Source organism: Brachypodium distachyon, chromosome 2 (genome assembly GCF_000005505.3).
Source record: "Brachypodium distachyon strain Bd21 chromosome 2, Brachypodium_distachyon_v3.0, whole genome shotgun sequence".
In the NCBI taxonomy this organism is placed as follows: Eukaryota; Viridiplantae; Streptophyta; class Magnoliopsida; order Poales; family Poaceae; genus Brachypodium; species Brachypodium distachyon.
In genome coordinates this window covers 19,932,037-19,947,073 of record NC_016132.3, presented here as the reverse complement: position 1 = coordinate 19,947,073, position 15,037 = coordinate 19,932,037, and the positions used below count along the sequence as shown (strand labels likewise).

Genomic DNA, 15,037 nt, shown 5'->3' with positions numbered 1-15,037 from the left:
TGCAAATGTTCGAGGAACATCCTTATTTGATACAGGGTACGAAACTTATCTTTCCCCGTGTTCACCCATGAAACGGACAACGACACGTTGTACATATTTCAAAACTATTTAAAAGATCACTTCTTTGATTCTTTCATCCCCGAGAGTACTCAGTGCAACCTTTTAATATACTCACTCCGTTCCAAATGAACTGACGTGGAATTGTATAAATTTTTATGCAAATCCACGTCAATTAATTCGGAATGGAGGAGAATTACTCTTGAATCAGTGAGTGTTGCATTTGTTGTCCAAAGTAACTATCGAACGAATCAACGAAGAATCATTTGTCGGCACGTGTTGTCTGACGAGACATCACCGAATTTGTTTGTCCTACAAAGTGGCATCTACCATATCTTCCAACAGAGACACGAGGTTAGATGAAACTTGACATTGTGCATGCGAGTAGCTAGGTTGGGGCGACCACTAGCCCGGCGCAGGGAACACGAAGGTGACGCTAGCTGCCACCGGAACCACAAATCCACAATCAATCATCTCCGTGAAGCTGGGCTGTCACGGTAGAGTAATTAACAAGCTAAGACACTAAATCAGGACAAAAGACAGTTGACTAGTACGGTCATTTGTCTGGATTTATCGTTTTCTCAACTGCTGATGAGTATGCACTATTTTTCGCCATTCCCGGCTCTGAGAGAGGGGGGGGGGGGGGGGGGGGGCACCCTTGCTATCTTAAATAAACGTTTCACTTCTGTATCATCAAGTTGTATGATATACGCGCGCGTGGCAGGGAAGAGACGACTTGATTATGTGGTAAACTGGCAACTGATTAATATGCGCACAGATGAAACAACTAATTATTACTTCCTCCGTTTCATAATTCTTGTCTCAAATTTGCTTAAAAATGGATGTAACGTCTAGATACATGTAATATTTTGACATATGAGACGGAGTGAGTAGATGCATGCATGATGCGCGCATGTCATCGTTAATTGGTAGATATGCACCTCTAATCCGAATAAACCCCGTACGTACATTACGTGGTCCTCTCCGTCGTGTGGTCGTCGTCGCCATTAAAACCGAGCAAAAATGGAGTCATGCACACTTAAGTGGCTTAGGGGCGTGTCCGTTGCGTTGCGTTGTTCCGGTGCGTACGATCGGGGCGTCCTCTATCTTTTCTTTGGCCAGCTAACGGCGCAGTACGCTGCGCGTGGGTACGTAACGGTTATATGGGTTGGGAATGGTTCCGTTGCTTTCCTATCCCACCTCTGAATTTATCATCACTGGGATCTCTGCCAAATTTGTGTATGTGCCGCTCTCTTTTGGGGGGTTGACGTGGGTACTAAAAGTCTAAAACTTCCTTTTTGATTGATCTAGCTTTTGATTAATTGATTAGTTGCGACACCACCATGTGATGAGAGTAGGTCAGATCGATCGTGTTGGTTGTTGCAGCTTTTTGCGCACTAAGCGCGCAGAGAATGACGTGCGATGACGGGAAAGGATCCGATGAGAGAACTCTTTTGCTTCTAGATCATCTGTGGGCAAGCAAGCAAGCGCACTGCACCGGAAAAATACACATGTGCGGAGTTAGACAATCAGTTGTAAAAAATGTACTGCTACTGAACTGCTCGATCCATCTGGTACTCCAGAAACAAAAGATGCACATATGGTTATTACGTTGCCTGGTATGGTTGCAGGTTAATATGCTGGGAGACGACGCAAGTTTAATCGGATCAACGAGGCTGATGGTCCTTATTTTTCTCCTTGTGGAGAACGCATTCACACACGCATGCATCCCATATATGGAAACGTCCGTCCGGCCCGTAGCACGCTGTCACCGCACCGGCCATCTGTCGGGCTCGGGCAATCAACGTGACCATCCGCTGGTACACAGCTAGAGGGCAGAGATCAATGGCCGAGCCCGGGCGTACGTCCATGCCAGCTCAGCCTGGTCGCCGCTCGCTCGTCTCGAAACACAACAACGTACTGTATAACACAGACCACTCGAAGAGAGATCGTTTTAAGGTGTGGCTAGGTAGAGGTAGGTCACCGACCGGCCGTGTCAGGCAGGGGACTGTCGTTGACGCGCCCTACGTACGTACGTACGTACCGCTCCTGTGCACCACACGCGGCAGCTGCGCGCATGCACGTACGATACGGTCCGAGAATTTTAAGCCGCGTGCCGGTACGTGTCCGGTGGCCAGCCGGGCCCGAGCGTGCTCGATCGGTCGGGGCCGGCGGCGGTTAATTAGTGCTCGACAAAGCAAAGGTCCCCCAGCTGGGCGATCGATGAGGCGCGTTACGTACGTACGCCGTCGTTGCTAGCTAAGCTATAGGTCCGCGCGGGCGGGGTCCGGTAGCGCGCATGCACGGGTCCCGTGGCCGGTGCGTACGTTCCGTGCTATAAACCCCCGGCCGGCCGGCACCAGCGCGGCGGTAGGGCCTCCGGTCCGACTCCGATCCACCGATCCTCTGCGGCGTCCCTGCGTGCGTTGGTTGGATCCGTGATAACGTAGTAACATAATGTTGGCGGGCGAGCGCATATATGCTCGATCGCGAGGTTAGTTAAGCTAGTACTACTAGAATCATGTCGTGAACATATAAATATATTTCTTTGACCCAATAAGTGGCCATGGAACAAAACCAAAGTCCCAAAGGAGTACGTAAACGTGTTAAAGATAGATCTCCTGCCGGACAAAAGGGAGATGGCCGGGTCGGTCAGCTCCGCTAGCCTTTGCTTGCCTGCTTCTTTACGCCATATACATTCCAAAAACGATTGATTCTTGTTCTCGCTTCCTCCCGCCAAGTGCCCTATGCTCCCACGACACATGGCACTGCTCCATTAGCGCCATGACGCGACGCCGGCCGCTTTTCAAAGGTCACGCACGCACGATCGGCACCAGGCCACCACCGGTAACGTAAAATCAGGCCCTGATGCCCAGCCAAGTTCATAGAAACAAAAACGCATCAAAAGGATGATAAATCAAACTGTCAACTCGATCGGTGGTGGAATTCGAAGGGAAAAAGGATCAAAAGGCAACAAGGCAACAAGGGCCAGTATCACGGAGCTGTCAGCTCCCGGTCCCCCTACGACAGAGAATTCCTGCCATTCGTGCTGTCCTGTTCCTGCCTGCATGGGCCCTATCCTCGAGCTACCTAGAGCTACTAGTAGGAGTCCATGTTGCTGCGCGCACTGGGAGCGCCGGCCTCTACATAATAATCTCGGCGAGATCAACTTGCACCGTCCAAATCGAACAAGCGTGTGCGTGCTAGCTCTGCAACAAAGTCTTTAATTACTCCTGAAAGCCTAGCTTACTGTATATAACAGGTGTGAAGAGTGCGAGTGGGAGAAAGATATATATGCCGTGTCTGCGCATGGCGGCATGCAACAGAGCGCAGCTCAATTAGCTTCTGCTGCCGGATGAATCGATCGATGGAGTGGACATATGAGGCGAGGCGCGCGAGGTGGAGAAGCAGGGCACGTGCATTCGTTCCAGCTCGCCGCCGGTGTGCCGCGCCGCGGCCTGGGCGCGCGTGTCGCCCGAGCGGCCGGCCATGCGCGTGTGTGTGCATGCATGTGCCCTTCTTCTCCACCGCGCAAGCCTCGCCTGCGAACGCGCGCGCACGCCCATATGCGGCGGTGTTTAGTTAATTGGAGGCTAGCGAGCCGGTTTTGTTCGTTTTGCGGTGCACGCGTACGAGCGCAGTGATTTTGGTCTTTTCGGAGCAGACAGCCAGGTATGTAGCTGCACGCCTGCACATGTGTTGAAGTACGTTGGATCATGGCATATTGGCATGCTTCTTTGTCCTTACGGATATCTTCTTCTTCCTTTTTTTTCTTTACATTTCTGAAAGCTTGATGATTTTATGCAACACGTACGGTTGAATTAAGTTTGCTGCTGTATATATCAAGGTAACTGCTCGTTTTGCTGGCATTATAGTGGCTAGCCTTCAGTCTGTTAGTCTAATCATGTCATTAAGTACTCCTTCCGACGGAATTACGTGTCGCTGAATTTTGTACTAAATATTGAACAAGTAATATGGGTCGGAAAAATTAGTATATTACATGAACATCTCTTGCCCAAGTATCCATGAGGAACCGGTGTTCTTCTATTGTTCTATGTGTTGTAGTAAAATAAAATCGTTATATGGGTCGGGCCGTAAATTCTACGTGCCGACGACCAAATCAATGTTTCTCAAACACGAGTCAAGACGCACACGTGGCGCGGTCAATTCTACGTGACAAAAGAAGACAAGTTAACAAGTTAAGCCTCTCATGCTATGGTCAAAGAGTCAAATGAGCTAGAGTAGTGGACAAGAAAGGTGTGGGATGAGACTTTTGGTCCATGGTGGACCATGGACCATCCCTCACTTCGCATCCGTAGCTTACCCCAAGAGCAACGGCACATGCAAAAAGGCAAATGGACTAAGGACTCCACCGAAGGGTAGAGCACACGGTTAGCAAAGCATGGAGAGATGAACTCGCTAGCGTGGTTTGGGGCATATGCACGTCCGTAAGCCGTTCCACGGGCCGAACACCATTCTCTTTGGTGTATGAAGCCGAAGCAGTTCTTCCCGCCGAGGTCGAGTTCCGCTCACCTCGGGTCGAAAGGCTCCAAGAAGCCACCCCAATTGCGTTCATCGAAAATGAAGAGCATCACAAGATGGCTATCGATCTTGTGGAAGAAGCTCGTGACAAAGTCCTCATGAGGCACGCCGTCTATGAATAAAGCGCCGCACGCTTCTACAACACAAGACTGCGGGAACGAGCCTTCTCCTAAGGAGATCTCGTGCTGAAAAAGAACGTCGACCCAAAGCTCCAGCGCAAACTCGACACTAAATGGGAATGACCATACCGCATCACCGCAGTATTGGGAAATGGTGCATACCACCTCGAGAATATGAAAGGACAAAATCTTGTCCATGCCTGGAACGGCGACAAGCTCCAGCGTTTCTACGCCTAAGGAGGACCTTCAAGGGCAATCCTTGCCGCTCCCAAAAAAAGACTATCAGCGCCCTACCGGCCGTTTCCCTACGAAACTTCGAGGGATCGTAAGCGCCAACAAGGCCGCGTCTACGTAAGGCTTGTAAGCGCCCATCGGGCCATACCTTAAGATAAGGAAGCAAGGATCAATAAAACAAGTCTTTGAGGAAAAATTGAGAGTGACACGAGACACTCACACGACTCATCGTCATAAAAGGAGCCGCTGCCCCTGTGCCGCTCACCAAGGAACGCGGAAAGGCCTCCGTGGGCCCAAGCATCCTCTAAAGAATGTCCACGGACATAGGTCGGTACTAGCGACTTGTTCCTTGGTGGATCTTAGCGTGCCTCGACGCCATCCGCCAAGTAGAACCAAGTCCCCCGAGGGCCGGAAGCTCCTTAAACGCATTTAAGGAGAATCGTAAATAAGCGAGTTATGCATGAGCTTACTTACCTCGGAGAACCGTGCTACCCGTATGCGAAACGTCGCGCACGGGCCTGCATGAAAGTAACCGGGTTAAGGCTCCATAATAATCGCAGGAAAGCATAACTTCCTGAAGTCCGAAGAGGGGAAATTCCGCATGAAATTTCCCGAACGGCAGGTCGAAATGTCCGGATCACTACCGGCATATCGATAGCGACCCTCACAAGGGTACTAGGACCGTGGCTCGTAACCATGGCCTAAGGCGCCGAAGCCGAGTCGTATCCCAACGGCGACAGCAATTGATGACACAACAGTGCAATCATAGCGAACGATCGTGAGCTGTATAAACTAAGTAAATATAGTACTTCACAAAAAGGAAATATAGTACTCAAAAAACACATGTTGAGCCAAGTTAACATTTCCGATAATGTCGACTACATGGTGAAACATGAGAAATACATGCTGAGCTAAGTTAACATTTCCGATAATGTTGACTACATAGTAAAGTATGAAACACAACAAAAAAGCCGCCTTACAATCTCTACGACTAAGAGCCTAAACATGCTAGCCATAAGGCTAAGTCAAGTGGATATATGCAACATCGCATAAGTAAGCAGCTGAGGTACATCACCACCTCCGAGGGCGATGAGGCTCACACCTCACCGTCACCCTCCTGAAGAGCGGGCTCAAGGCAACGCACGAAGAGTTGAGCCTGAGCACGAAGAGGAGCACCCTGGTCCGCCAGAAATTTCTTCGCCCCGTGAGACATCTCACCCTCAAGCCCACTCATCCCGGCACCGCCGTCCAGGACTGCCGCAACCGCCGACGAAACAAGTCAGGCACCCATACTCAGGAGGCACTTCTTCACGGTAGACTCAATGAGCTCCACATGGGAAGTAAGCACCCTGCTCGCCTAATCCACCGTGCGACACGAAGGAAGATCCGGCTGGGGAACACTCCTCAAGCAAGTCATCGTCTCCCGAATCTCGGTGGCCTGGACAAGCAAAAGCGAAACCTCCTCGGGACGACGATTCGGAGGAGGAGGAGCACGAGGAGCAAGCATCGGGCCATCACCCGCTGCCGCCAACTCCACCTTGAGGGAAGCAGCCTCCGCGCGGGCATGCTCCCTATCAAGGTTGGCCACCACCAAGTCCTCCTCAACTCGACGGGTCCTCGCAATCTCGTCCCTCTGGCGCTCCTCAACAAGTCGAGCCCTGGTCTGCGCGGCCGCTAGCTCCGCCGAAACGCGAGAAAGCTCGGCCTTCACCGCCTAGCGCCGCACCCTCTCCGAAGCCAACTCGCTCAAAGCAAGAGTACACTTGGACATCTCCACGTCCAAAGCAGCGGAAAGCGCCCCCACCTGAGTCTTAAGGGTAGGAAGGGCGCCCATGGCCTCGACCAAACCCCTCACCTACAAAGAAGAGGGAGTTAGCACAAAAGCTAACCCAAAGAACCAAGGAAGGTACGTCACGGATGCTCACCAGCTCCAGTGTCACAAAAGGGTCTCTCACTCCATCCGCGGTCAACCGAAGCACTCCATCCCTCGCTTGAGTCGGGGGCTCGCCCTCAAGAACCCCAGGCTCCGCGGCCCTAGCACCTAAAAACAAACCAAGGAGATCATGTCAAAATCATTCGGAAAAAGAATGACGTGACCAAAAGAGAAGGGCACTCACCAGAGGTAGGAGCATCCTCGGGACGCTCGCGACCAATGGAGAACACCTGGACGCCCGCACCGCTGGCTCTGGTCGACAACTCCACCACTGAGTCGCTCCGAAGCCGAAGCCCCGTCTCGCGAGTGAAAGCCTCAACCTCGTGACTTGAAGGAGGAAGAACTTGCTCAAGTGCAATCTTCCCCTTCATGTGCAGGTCCAAGGTCACCCTCAGGGGGGACCTCGACTCGCCCATGGCAGGATCTGCCGAATCCTTCGGGGCGTAGTCAAGAGAAGGAGAAGGAGTCAGGGGAGCCTTCCTCTTGCATCCACTCGATGGACGAGGTATCTTGGAAACCGGCGCGACAGGCATCGCCAAACCCAGCACTGTTGTTCCCGCCTTCGCCTTCCCGCAAGAGTCCCGCAACTTGGACCCCACCGCCAACATCGACGGTGTGGCCAAGCGGGAGTATCGATCGCCCACTCGGAGAAGGCGACCAAGCTTCGGGTCCTGTCGCACTGGCACCATCTTCCCGAAGCACCTCGCGATGACGTTGTGGCATCCCTCCTCGCTGATCTTGGTCTCGTAGTCGCGGTGCTCCGGTTCGCCGTACGGACCTATCAGCTGCGCGGCCCACAACACCGCCCTCTCCTCGAAAAACGTCGCTGAAAAAAGACAAGCCAAAATTGTTAAGTACCTTCACAAGGGAAAACAAGCAAAGCACGAAGGGGAGAGGGGCGCCACTCACGTGCAGTGACAAGCTGTGGAGGACGGAAAGATCGAGGGATCCTAATCTCGGACCTCGGACGGCTCCTCATCATGAAGCGTCCCGCCATGACCATCTCCTCCATGAGGTCACGAAAGCTCCTCTTGGCGGACACCTCCTTGATCTTGGCCACTTCCTAGAGGTTGGATGATCGAGGATCGCCGGGGTGAGACACCTCCCTGAGACCTCCGGCCCCAAAGTGCCGAGCCATGTGTCGAAGACGGGTCTTCGAAGCCCGAAGAAGAAACCATTGGGACTCCCACTTGACGAACATCTTCTCCGCACTCTTCCCCGGCATGACCAGGAAGTCGTCCCCAAAGCCGGAACGAAGTGTCAAGGTTCACCGAACCAAAGGCGCTCAGAGCAAAGCCGTCCGGAGTGAGCAGCTCCCTCACCTCCACGGTAAAGTAGAAGAGCAGAAGCTTCATCGAAGGCTCCTCGTGAAGCGCCGTCTCACACAGCCACTTGAAAACGTTCAACCTCACGATCGTCGACGGGTGAAGCTAGGCCAACTTGATGCCGTACGTCTCCAGGAACTCCAGCAAGAAGGGGTGAACAGGCACACACAGGCCGGCGTGGAACCAAGCCGAGAATGCCACGATGCATCCCGAACGCCGCTGGTCGAGCCTCACCTCCTTGCCATCGGGCAGGATACCGTCCCCCTTGGGGAAGTATCCCGCCTCCTCCAGCTGGGCAAAATCCTTGGGCTCATCGACGAAGGGAGAAGGTGGTCGTGTGCCCAACCTCCGCCGTCCAGCGGCGCCGTCGGAACCAAGGGAGGGCCACCACGAGGGCGGAAGGAGACCTTCTTCTTCCGCGACGGTCGGTTCGCCGCAAGCTGCGCCGTGGAAGACCCCCTCGGCGGCTCACCAACTGGACGCTCAACGTCGGGTCCCGCCATCTCACCTACAAAAAAAGATCTGCCAAGGATTAGCCAAATAAGGTCACGGGCCTGGAACCAAAGCCCCCGTCCCGCGCCGCAAAAACAAAAAAGAAGAGGCCGCCGCTCCACGGGCCGCAGGCCCGCTCGCTCCTCGGCCCACCCGCGTAAAAAAAACAAAGGAGAAAAAGGGAAGAGGACGATAGGGCGGGCTGCCGCCCGCGCCCTCCGGGCGTTCAATGGAATGCCCAAGCGCCCAGTCCCTGCAGCGCCGCGCTCGCGCGCCTACGTCCCTGCACGCGTTCCCGCGCACGCCTCCCCGTGCCTACACTCGCGCCCGCTCTCGCACGCCGCCACCCGCTGCACCAAGACCGCGCCGTCTAGCCGCACCTCGTCCGCGCGCGAGCCTCGCCGCACCGCGCTCGCGCCCGCTCTCGCACGCCGTGACCCGCTGGACCAAGGCCGCGCCCGCTCTCGCGCGCCGTCTAGCCGCACCGCGTCCTCGCACCCACCTCCGCGCACACGCTTTGCCGCGCCCTCACGTCCGTGTCCGCACGCGCCTCACCGTGCTGCGCTCGCGTCACGCGCCATCTGGCCTTGCCGTCGTCACTCCCACAGAACACGCGCGCCCGCGTCGCCTGGCCATGCCCGCGCCCTTGCCAAGCTATGACGCACCAAAGGTGCTTGACCGCGTGCCCGCAAGGATTGGCGGCACCTAGAAGACACAAGGAATGACGACACAAGGCCGCCCTCACTTCCACAGGAGCAAGAAGAGCACGGCCGACGACGAGGGTCTCCCGGCTGCACTTGAAGGCACGACCGGCACCTCACTCCTAGCGGCCTCGGGCGCGCTCCGCGTCCCCACGAGGACTCGACGACGAGAAGCCTACGTATGGGGGAGGAAGAAGGGTCCCCAACCCTTGGATCTAGGGCGCCCCTTCGTCCAGAGCCGTCCGATCGCGCGACTTAAGTTGCAAACCGGTATCGGGCCAAACCGGGCCACGGCCCTGGAGCGGCCCAACTAACGGCCGAAAAAAAAACCGTGGCACGCCCAAAGGCAGCCCAACTCGCACGCAAGGCCGGCCCAGTCCGCGTACGCGCACACGCCAGGACGGCCCGGTAGCCCATGCGACCGACAAGAGCCGCGGAAAAGTGCGAAAAAACAAGATTTTGGGAGAAATTGCCAATAGGACTCCGGAAATTTCAGGGAGGCCCTCAGGGACTCCGTTTCTCACAAGGGAGTCCGCCAGGGAATCCATCCAAGGTACCATCGTGAATCCAAGAACGAGAAAAGGGATCAAAGGTCTCGCATCGAAGGTTGACCCGAAGGCCTTCTCAATGCCTCCCGCTCAAGGGGGCTACTGTTGTAGTAAAATAAAATCGTTATATGGGCCGGGCCGTAAATCCTACGTGGTGACGACTAAGTCAACGTTTCCCAAGCACGAGTCAAGACACCCACGTGGCGCGGTCAATCCTACGTGGCAAAGGAAGACAAGTCAACAAGTCAAGCCTCTCATGCCATGGTCAAATGGTCAAATGAGATAGAATAGGGGCAAGAAAGGTGTGGGATGAGGATTTTGGTCCATGGTGGACCATGGACCATCCCTCACTTTGCCCTCATGGTGCACACAAAAGTTATGAACCAAAGGAGCTACTTTTACCATTTTGCCTCTACTTTTCTCTCTCCCTCAAGGGTAGCCATGGTCTTTTGTCATGTACCCCTAGGCTATAATAACCTCCATGGGGGCATGTACCATTCGCTCTCACTTGAATAAACTCAAGGGGAGAGGGCTATAGTGCTCCCTCTAAGGTTCGCTCTCGCGCGCCGCTCTCGACTGAAAGTCGATCGGCCTTGAGAAACCCTTATAGGGGACTCTAGTTTTGAGGCTCCGAGCTAATCTTGGTTGCATGGGCTCGAAGGAGAAGGGGTTGGGTTAGAATTCCGAGGGTATCCTAACCTCGATACTTCGAAAGACGCGTTCGGTCCAAATACGAGGCATCCCCGACGAAGCTCTCGCCAAAAAGTGTCTTGGGAAGATCCGCTCGGCCCAAACCCTTGGCTAAGAACCCCCTCGAAGCCTTTCCTAACATAAGATTAAGTCGCACCCGCGGGGTCGACCGAACCTATTTCAAAAATTCGACGTGTCAACTTGTCCAAGTGTACGGCGACCTTCGCTATAAGACCGGCGTACACGCTCTACTTTTTTATACCCGTGCTTGTGCCATCGAGCATTAGCACCTCTTACTCTAATTGTTGTCTAGAACAACAACACTATGTTTTATTTTCGGACCGGTTTGACTGTTCTTTATTTTGTGTGCCAGTATACATGGACTATGGATGCAAAGTTAGCTAGTTCAGATCAGCAAGCACAAAAAAACTGTTTGGAGACCTATACAATCGATCTATATGCATGGGAATACTTCAAATTACTTAATTTGTATATCTCGTTAAAAAAAAGTTTGATCCATTATTTTAAGACGGCAAAAGGGGAAAAAATCCGCAACATTGCCAGGTCAAAGTTATTGCTGTTCTTCTGGTTTCTACATCAGATGATTCTGTAATATCAATTTATTGATAAATTGCTTCTGGCAGGCTAAAAGTCTTGCGTACTATGAAAACGAAAAGGTTTCCAGCTAATACACCGCTTTATCCGTACGAATGTTATAGTGCACAAAGTACAAAAATAGGAAACCGTCCAAATTAAGGTGCCTTGTCATTTCTGTTGAAAGAAGATGCCTGCCGGACACATCAGTAAAGTAGGTTGCAGAAGCGAGAGGGCACAAATAACCAACAGTGCGAATGAACTTTTAAGTAGTGCTGTACATATGTCTGCTGGTATCCGCCTCATCCCATTTGTTTTCCCTTTTTTTTTAGGAGGCAACATTGTTCGGTCATGTTTAATCTCTAAGCTACATATACATTCTCCCTTTCTTGTAATCATGTAAATCCACAAAAGCATCTTCGGTTGCATTTCGCCAAAATAAGAAAATAAATAAAACATTGTTACAATCAAGCATAACAAGACTCTCCTGCCGAAAGCCCGAAAGAAGCTAAGCCATGGGCAAGCCCAATTAGCTTCTGCTTCTCCCACACAAATATCTGTTTTCTGCCCCCAAATAGAAGACGAGGAATACCGGAGAACGGCAAGGTTCAATGACGAGAGGCTTAGATCACAAGTTGAGTCGATTGGTGTACACGGCTACACTACTCCTTCCGTTTCTAAATATTTGTCATGGTTTTAGTGTAAATTAGGAACGAAGGGAGGTAGTAGAATAAAAATCCACTAAGTTTCACGAGGAAAGCAGGACGCGTCAAGATTGATCCCGAGCAACAGTTCTAGCACACTCCCATTTGAGACGCCGGCAACAAAAACTAGCATCAACATCCAATTTTATCCAACTTGAGGGGAGAAGACTTCACACATGACCTTGCCTCTTCCCTTTTCCATCAACAGCTGGGTTCCCAGGATTGCTCCCTTGCAAGGCTTGCACAATGCATGCACATACTCCGTAGCTATCAAGAAAAAGCACAGAGCCTGCTCAGAAACAATTAATTCCACTAGCATAAATATTGTCATTGCGATGGTGCCACTCCTTGATCTTAAATCTAATTTACTCCATGTCCAGGAGCGGCAAAAGCCTCCAATTTGTGTTTCTAAACTTGCAATAAATGAATCTTCTAAGCATAGTTTATTGACACACTGGAGAGAGAAAGTAAGTAGTACTCCGTAGCAAAAATCCTACGGCCAATGCTTAAGTCGAACTGTGAAATGGAAATCCGTGGCCTTTGGCCTGCCGTAGTCCTCTTTAAAAAGAAATGAAAATCCTGCTCGCAGGGAGTTGTTTGTGGCCTCCCCACGAGACAAGGGCCGGACGAGTATACGGCCCATTTATACTCTTTTTTGGTAAACAGCCCAGTTATACTAGTCTTGTTAGTAGATCATCAAGGTGGATATTCTAAAAAAAAAAACAAGGTGGATGTGCTCGAGGCAAGCTACCAATTTGCGACTGGTGATAGCCGTTGTCTGGCGCAGCTCAAGAGGACTAATCACTCTAATTGGTGGTAGAATCAAATATTTTGAAGTTTAATTCTATAGCTCTCTATAAAATGAAATATTTTGAAATCACTCTAATAAGTGACGGAATCCAGAATTTTCCTTCCTTCCGTGATTACGCGCAGGAAATTTCTCGGAAGTCAAAATTTGGCGGGTGAGATATGTTAGATCCTAGATATCTCTAGGTGTAGATCGGTACAAAAGGAAAACTATTTCTGTTAATGGATTTCGGTTCGGGTACGGGATAAAAGGGAGAGGGAGAGCAGTACCTTCGCCTTGGCAAGAAGATCCCGACGATGCGGCCATGGCTATGGCGAAGACGAGCGGCGGCATGAGCTAGGTGGTGACGGCGGTGGCGGTTGCTTCCCGTCGCCTCTGCGCAAAGCCCTAGATCAGTAGGGTGTGTTTGGTGGGGTTGGTGGTGACGCAGACGAACCTCGTAGTGCGTGCCTCGGCCCCCCACCTCATTATATAGCGCAGCGCGACAGGGGCCCGCCAACCATATTGGGTTGGGCGCCCCCGATCAGGGCACGTCAGATCTAGACCCGGTGGGCTGTTGGGCCCACACGGTAGGAGATCACTCTAACATTCTTCCCCTTGATCTCAACTTTTCTTTTAACTGTGTACTTTTTACTTTACTCGTTTCTGAAAAGGCATTTTGATGCCTAAGTGTTTCGGTGTTAATGACAACATGACTCGTGGACTAACCGTGTGCTCGAGTGTTTCAGATTTGAGATCATATGGCACAACACGGTTCGTTGCCCTCAAAAAGGAAAGAAGCGCAGCGGTGAGCGGCTTTTTATTTATATTGAGTCGTAGAAACTCCGTACTATTAAGAGTGAGTCCACATGAGAAGGTAATGGGTGAATCGTTTTTCACGTACACAAACAAACATTTTACATCCACATAAAGCCTACCCAAAAAGTGAGAGAGAACCAACTCTGGAGCCTAACTGGTGTGCATTTGCCTGCCCAGGTCCGGAAGTTCCGGTGGGGTTCCGGTACCCCGTAACTTCCGCCCAACCAACGGGACCAGGTCCGCAATGCTACTGGAATTCATTTGTGTTTGGCGGAGGTTGGACCGGAACAAGGGCGGAAGTTCCAAGGCACCGAAACTTTCGGGGTATGACCGGAACTTCCTCCCTTGGCAGACTTAGTGCATAACGGTTAGATTTCGGGACCCCCTTAAATAGTCATCCCCTACCTCGAGATGAACTCATCCGAAGCCCAACTCTCTCCACACCATTTCTAAAGCTTCAAAGTGCTATATCTCCCTCCATAGAGCTCCCCTCTTGTTGATTCTTTGAGTATTGGAGGAGGAGATCTAGATCTAGGGTTTCACCAAAGCAAAAGGTTGATTCACCTTGTTTCCTTTGTGGATTTTGTTACTCTTGGGATTTTGGGATCCCTAGCCGGAAGGTGTCTCCTCAAGGCCACTAATCTTGTGAGGTGGTGCTTGTGGATTCGGGAAGGAGCCTCCAATTAAGTTGTGGAGACGTGTCCTTCTCCTCATATTGGGAGCTTACAATTAAGTTGTGGAGAGAGCACCGGTCAAGTTTGTAAGGGTTGGCATTCGCTCTCAAGGAAGCCACTTAGTGGAACTCACATCACCTTTGTGGTGTTGTGAGAGCTCATCCCGCCTTTGTGGTGTGGTGAGTTGGAGAATAGAGTGAGCCTTTGTGACGCATCTACCTTTGTGGTAGAACACTCCTCCAAACGGAGACGTACACCGACCCCAATAGGTGGAACTCCGGTGAAATCTTTGTCTCCCCATGTGGTATCATTCTTGCCCTTTTACTTACTTGCAAAGCTTAATTGTTTATCTTGTGCTTCGGCTATCAAGCAAGTTTAAATTGATTATCTATTGCTTGTGCTCGTGCTTCGGCTATTGCATCATACTAGGGGTGTTTATCATTTAGACGTTTTAGTGAATCCATGTATTGATGCTTGTATCCTTAAAAGTGAAAAGAAAAAGTAAAATTATTAGTCGCCTATTCACCCCCCCCCTCTAGTCGACCATACCGATCTTTCAGTTTCACCACTGATAAGTACGTAGAGCATGTTTCATCATCTCAGCTCAATTGCCGATAGAATCAGACAGTTACGACATACCTTTTCATGTTGAAACAAATTCTGTTCTTTTCGGGCCATTCTTTATCCAGGAATCATAGGCTTTCCCTTAAAATGAAGCCGGCTAAGTGTTCCTTGACCACACTGGGTGGTAGGCCTTTCGTAAGCGGATCCGCAAGCATATTCTTTGTCTTTATATGCTCGAGACTTATAGTGTGATC

At 51.5% G+C, this 15,037-nt stretch overlaps 2 non-coding genes across 2 annotated transcripts; one reads left to right on the top strand and one right to left on the bottom strand.

Annotated features, from left to right (window-relative positions):
- The first annotated feature begins 3,427 nt into the window (after positions 1-3,427).
- Positions 3,428-3,620, top strand: MIR164A (microRNA MIR164a). The gene has a single exon (NR_126893.1). It is a non-coding gene; the product is annotated as a microRNA MIR164a (primary transcript).
- Positions 3,441-3,601, bottom strand: MIR164F (microRNA MIR164f). Its single transcript, NR_126938.1, has one exon. It is a non-coding gene; the product is annotated as a microRNA MIR164f (primary transcript).
- Positions 3,621-15,037: the final 11,417 nt, after the last annotated feature.